We start from the raw sequence: 7,347 nt of genomic DNA, 5'->3' as shown, positions 1-7,347 counted from the left end.
AACTACTAATTCAAACATAAAAATTATTTATATGTACTACATTTTTTATGTTATAGCAACAAAGAGATAAAAACATTAATACTCCCAGGTCAGAAGTAATCTACAGATTGCTATTATGCAAAGTATATTTTATTTCCAGGAATTTATGGAGATGTGAGAAGACTTCCAGATGTGGAGGAACTCCCCACACACACACTGACCCCATGCCACAAATTAAGAAATGCCAATAATGTGGGATGTCTGCTGAGGAAAGCTTCAGGAATCAAGCAGAAACAAGCAAAGGGAGAGGCTATGTGGGTTGCAGTCAGCAAAGCTATAGGGGTGGAGCTACACTTGTGAGAGAACATCATGATGCATGTCCTCCAGATGTCAGACCTGGAGCTATGGACTGAGACCGCTGAAACCATGAGTCCCAAATAAAATTTTCTTCCTCTAAAATTGTTGTTGTTGGGCCTTTTGGTCACAACAAGCTGACTAAAACAATAACTAAAATGAAACTTCACTAAAGGCGTTCAGTTGCAGATTTTATCAGGCAGAAGAGTCAGTAACTTGAAGAATGGTCCATTAAAATATTCCAGACTGAAAAAATAATGAGTAACTGAACAGAGTCTAAGGAACCCATGGGACATCATGAAGCATACCAAGAAGCATTCTAGAAGGAAAAGAGAAAAAAGAGGTAGAAAAAAATATTTGAAGAAATTATGGCCCAAACATCCCAACTTTGATGAAAAACACAAATCAACATATCCAAAGCAGGGCTTGGTGGTGCACGCCTGTAATCCCAGCAGCTCAGGAGGCTAAGGCAGGAGGATCACAAGTCCAAAGCCAGCCTCAGCAAAAAGCAAGGAGCTAAGCAATTCAGTGAGATCCTGTCTCTAAATAAAATACAAAATAGAGCTGGGGATGTGGCTCAGTGGTCAGGTGCCTCTGAGTTCAATTCCTGCTACCAAAACAAAAAACATAGGCAAGAAGTTTAATGAACTCCAAGTAGTAGACTCAAAGACATCTATACAGAGATGAACTGTAATTAAACTATCAAAAAATAAAATTGAAAAAAGACAAAGACAAACTTGAAATTAGTAGGGGAATTATCTAGTCAGGTACAAGTAATCTTCTATAAAATTAACACCTGATTTCTCATCAGAAACCATGGGTGCTAGAAGGCAGTGAGGTGACACATTTAAAGCACTAAAAGAAAAATTATAAAAAAAGCTATTTTAGATTTGTCAAAGGTGTTATTCAAAAATTAAAGGTAAATTATGGATTGCCAAATAAGCCAAAACAGAGTTTATTGTTAGCAGACTTGTCATACAAAAATGTTAAAGGGAGTCTTTCAGGATACAGTGAAAGGATATTAGACAGTTAGTCGAAACTATATGAAGAAATAAATAACACCAGTCGTAGTAACTACACAGGTAAATGTGAAAGCCAGGATTATTGTATTTTGGGATCACATATCCTCTTTTCTTTCATTATTTAAAATACAAGTGCATAAAAATATTATAAACCTATGTTAATGGTTATACAATACATACAGATGTAATGGATAACAATAACAACACAAAGGCTTGGGGCTGGGGATGTGGCTCAGTTGGTAAAGTGCTTGTCTCACATACATAAGGCCCTGGGTTCAATTCATAGCACCACAAAAAAAAAAAGGAAAGAAAAAAAGGTAGAGGTAGAGCTGTACAGGAGCAGAGAGTTGATATCAATTCAAACCAAATTGTTAGAGATTTAGGTTGTTAATTGGATCTTCATTACCACTAAGAAAACAATTTTAAAATATATGAAAAGGGAAATAAGGACAGAATTGAAATGACACAAGAAAAAAAATCTAAAAAAGAATTAAAAGAATTGAGTGGTCTTCTAGCTAATTCTGCCAACAGATGCAAGAATTGCTGTCAATAGAATCTGACATGTAGCTAATGGGGAAAAAAGGCACCTAGAAAGAAATGGAGGAGGGGAGGAAAAGGGGAAAAACTGGGAATCAAAATTGACTAAATTATTACATTGTGTGCATATAAAAATATGAAACAATGAATTTCACAACTATGTACAATAAGAATGCACCAATTAAAAAATAAAAGAAAATTTCATCAAAGTAAATTTTAAAAGATGATGACATTCTCTGTTCTTTTTTAATTGGTGCATTCTAATTATACATAGTTATGAAATTAAGAAACACTCAAAAAATGAATAATCCAATCAACAGATGGGTCAAAGAACTGAACAGACACTTCTCAGAAGATGATATACAATTAGTCAACAAATATATGAAAACATGTTCAACATCTCTAGTAATTAGAGAAATGCAAATCAAAGATACTCTAAGATTTCATCTCACTCCAATCAAAACAACAGCTATTAAGAATACAAACAACAATAAGTGTTGGCGAGGATGTGGGGAAAAGGGCACACTCATACATTGCAGGTGGGACTGCAAAGTGATGCAACTCAACTGGAAAGCAGTATGAAGATTCCTTGGAAGACTGGAAATGAAACCACCATTTGACCCAGCTATCCCACTCCTTGGTTTATACCCAAAGGACTTAAAAACAGCATACTACAGGGACAAAGCCACATCAATGTTTACTGCAGCACAATTCACAATAGTTGAATTGTAGAGCCAACCTAGATGCCCTTCAGTAGATGAATGGGTTAAAAAATGTGGTATATATATACAATGGAATACTATTCAGCATTAAAGAGAATAAAATCATGGCATTTGCAGGTAAATGAATGAAGTTGGAGAATATAATGCTAAGTGAAGTAAGCCAATCCCAAAAAATCAAATGCCAATTGTCTTCTTTGATATAAGGATGCTGATTCATAATAGGGATGGTGAAGGGAGCATGGGAGGATAGATGAACTTTAGATAGGGCAAAGGGGAGGGAGGGGAAGGGGGAATGGGGATAGGAAAGACAGTGGAATAAGACAGACATCATTACCCTAAGTACATGTATGAAAACACCAATGGTGTGACAATACTTTGTGTTCAACTAGAGACATGAAAAATTGTGCTCTATATATGTAATATAAATTGAATTGCATTCTGCTGTCATATATAACTAATTAGAATAAATAAAATAAAATAAATACAATAAAAAGAGAAATTCAGCCCACATACATTTGTCTTTAACAAATATATAATATAAACAAATGTAAACTATTATCTAGGTGATAGTCATGACCTGGATGCTCAATTTTGTCTGGGCACCTGCTCACAGCTATTTCTGTGAAGCTGATGGCAATGCCACTTAACAGGCCAGCATTTTCCCAGCTACAGTTGACAGAACAGTCATGCCATGATGTCAATGGCATAATAAACAAAAGAGTTGCTGTAGGCAAATGTCTGAAAATGCTGGGTTAAATAAAGTTTAAGACATTTCTTTCTTGCAGGACTCCTTTCAGAGGTAGCAATAGCATGTGTGTTTCCCAAATCTTTTGGTCATAGAAAGAAGCTGTTGTTTTGGAGACCAGACCTTTAGGTAATATGCTTTTAGGGAATGGTGCAGGAATAAGTTAAGCAAAAAAGAGAAGTATTCTAAATCCCATAGTTGGTGGTGGTATTTAGAGTTGTTGTGTGATAGCCTAAGTGACTTACTTGGCCTAGTGCCAACCATAGGGCAGATGTTCAGCACTTTGTGGGTCCTTCCTTCCTTCCTTCCTTCCTTCCTTCCTTCCTTCCTTCCTTCCTTCCTTCCTTTCTTTCTTTCTTTCTTTCTTTCTTTCTTTCTTTCTTTCTTTTTTCCTAAGCCAGAGGTCTAACCCAGGGGTCATGCATGCAAAGCACACCCATTCTACCACCGAGCTACACCCCAGCCCAAGAATTTAATTAGATTTAGGTGCAAGAAAAATAATTCATAGACTTTTTTCCTCTTTAATGTAGAATAGGGAGAACATAGACTTTAGGTAGATAGACTAGAACACAAATCCTATATTGCTCACCACTGATTATAGACTTTAAAAATAAAGATACACAAAATACCTTCATAGCAATGTCTAGATTACAGTTTGAGATGAACAATGAGACAAGAGCCCAGACAATTATATACATAAAACTGATCGTCCTGGTCAACATGGAGCACATACACACCTCCTTCAACCATACTTATCCAATGTTGACAGCAAAGGTATGCTTCCTCCTAACATGATATAACTATCCTGCTGAAAACATTCCAATCTCTTCTCCAGGAGAGGATGCAAATCCTTGGGTGATGTTCACTCTTTCCCTTTGATATCTTGTAGCTTAAATACCATGATAAAAAGTTAAGTATTACTAACACATTTTATGTTTGATGATAAAGAGATAAAACTGACCAATTTATTTAATCCCTCAAAGGTCATATGTAAAATGGGTTTCTAATACCTGTGCAAGGTTGTTTGGTCATCCATTCATTCAGCAATCATTCATCTATCAATTTAAACTATGTTGAATATGTACATGTTCACAAGACAATCTTTGCCCTTAACTAGAAGACAGTCAAGAAGATGAGATCTGTTGAGGGTTTGTACAGGCCTGCAATGGAGTACACACTTGAGAAATCATAGTCACCCTCTCCATCTTCCTGGCACGGGTACAGCACAGCTCTCAGAACAGCCACATCCATGCCTTAGATTATTTCACTCCATACAAATAACCCATTTTTCAATAGAGACAGCCCCAGGAAAATTCTTCCCAATTCAAAGAGGCCACCATGCCAGGAAATTCGGAGAAGCTACAGACTTTCCACACTTCTGAGAATGTGTTACTTTGTCTTTAAGAATAATACAGCAAGATGCCTCAATGGTTCCTCTGAAGCCCCAGTTTCCATGGGAACCAGAAATACCACAAGCTTTGATTTAAAAAAAAGAAAGAAAGAAAGAAAGAAAAAGAAAGAAAGAAAGAAAGAAAGAATCATCAGTTCAAATATGAGGGACACTGAACAAATTAAAATCTACTTTTGCAAATGGGAGTTCTTGAATATTTATAATCCCCATTAATATTTTTCAGAGATTTAAGTCTTATGTAAACAGAAAGTGATTCAAGAGCATCACAAAATGTTACATCCCATTGGTCTATAACAGAGGTCACTGAAGATGCACAAAATTTACTTTTCTAGAAATGGCAACTGTTTAACCATTGCATTACAACGCAATTCACCCACAATCTTTTGAAAGTTGATTTTCTTCTCTTTTCATTTGTAAGCACAAAGATACATTCAAATATTTACCACCCCCAAATAAGTTATTTTCCACTATTTTCTTTCTGTAAACCACAAAATACACTGTGGACCTTCCAATTCTTCTGTGAGATTTGTCAGACATTTTTTCAATGTAAGAAAAAGACATAAAGACTAAAAGAAATCTAGTAAGATGCATATTGAATCTTATTGTTGATAAAACATAAACTGTCTGATTCCATCTTTCAAACTTGAAATTGTATGTATGTCTAAGAGAAAAACAATTCACCAAAAACACTTGCCAAGTCTCCTGGTTTATACAACTGTGGGGAGTCAGGAAGATGAGCCCAGCAAGACCTTCTAGGCATGGATCCTCTAGTAATAGGTGAGAAGGAAATGAAGGGCAGATAAACAATTTTTAAAAGGGCAGAAATCCACAGGCTTGCACATCACACATGTATATTACACTTGTAACGGTGACCTTACACAAAAAAACTCAAGGTTTCCCAGAATTTTTCCTGGTATATGTCTAAGTAAAAATGAATCACAGGAAAGAATCTTTCTTACAAAAAAATAACTATTCATTCACTTAACAAATATCTGCTGAATGCCTACCACATGAAATGAGACACACAGTCTCTACTTGACCAGGGGTATGCAGCCTAGTACAGAACACTTGCTAACAGGAAATTCTAGAATAGTGTGTGACTAGTGTTATTATAAAGGAAGCCCAAAGGCTATGAGAGTAGCAGCAGGAATCCTAGCCCAGGTTTTGGTCTCCTTGAGTATGAGTATCTCTAAACTGAGGTGTAGAAGTTAAGAAATCAGCTGAAAGAAAGCACTTTGTGTTTTAAGGATGTTGGAGCGGGGGAAGTCCCAAAGGAAAGAAACCAGCATTTGTGAAAACCTGGAGCAAAAATTATCACAGAGAGTTGAAAGTATTCAGGATAACTCAGTTTAGCTGAAGTGTGGAACCCTGACTCTTACTTACACTGGAAGGACAGGATTATGGTTACAATTCTAAGGCTAACCAGCCCTGACTCACATCTTTTGGATGGTGGAATAGGGCAGATGAAGGGAAGACACAGTGGTACCAAGAGTCATGCTCTGGATGGCCTTGACTGGATAAGGCCACTGGGCTATATGCGTTATAGCCAGGTAAGATTATACTAGTCTAAAAGATGATATGTAGGAATGTTTCTGAGAGGAGCTGTTGTGTATGTTTGTGCCTTGTCCAAACACACTTGTTTTTAAAATATATTTTAGTTTTATTTTATTTATTTATATGTGATGCTGAGAATCGAACCCAGTGCCTCACACATGCTAGGCAAGTGTGCTATGGAAGAGCCCCAGCCCCAGCCCAAACACACTTTCAAAGTTAAGAATATTAGGCTGGCAGAATGTGATATTCGCTGCAAACTGGACTATAAGGAAAAAGTACTGGGTTCTACAACAGGTTCAAGCCCTGTGGATTGTTGCACCAGGCATATTCCATTCACTTTGTCTCTCATTCATTCACTCACTCATTTATTCAAACATTAGAGGCCCTTCTATGCACCATAAACTGTGTCAGGTGGAGGTTGGTAACAGAAGGATAAGAAAAAGTCACCCTCAAAGAACTCAGAGTCTAAGGGTGGGGGCAGCAAATATGCAGAAAATATACTACCTTCTAATAAAGGCAATTCTAAAAAGAAGTACAGGATGCCATGAGAGTCCACAGAAGTGACACTAAAGGGAGGAACAAAAGTAGGCTTTCTTGAGATGTTGGTGCCTCAGTGAAACCTACAGATGAGCATCCAGGTAAAATTATTCTGACAGATGGAGCTGCGGGTGCAGAGGTGCAGAGCAGTGGCTCATACAGAGGGCAGCAAGAAGATTGGTATAACTTGTTTATAGGGCAAGGATGGGAATGGAGGGAGGAGGTTTCTGTGGTAACCAGTAGTACCATAAAGAGCTTCAGATGTCGTGTGAAAGCTCTTACATGAAGTGGGGGAGAAAGAGGCGTCCAGAATAACTTCAGCCTTCTGCCTTGGGTGACTGCAGGGAAAGGGGTCCTGTTGACCAGCATAGACAAGCAGATTGAATGGAGAGACAAGAATAGTGAGGACCAAGGAGCCTGTGAGAATACCAAGTGAGATATCTTTAGGGATACATAGATACATAATCGTACAGGTCAAGACTGGAG

This window comes from Spermophilus citellus, assembly GCF_964194105.1.
Source record: "Spermophilus citellus genome assembly, chromosome: 2".
NCBI classification, from domain to species: Eukaryota; Metazoa; Chordata; class Mammalia; order Rodentia; family Sciuridae; genus Spermophilus; species Spermophilus citellus.
The sequence above is the reverse complement of the archived record's forward strand: the minus strand, read 5'-3'. Positions refer to the sequence as shown.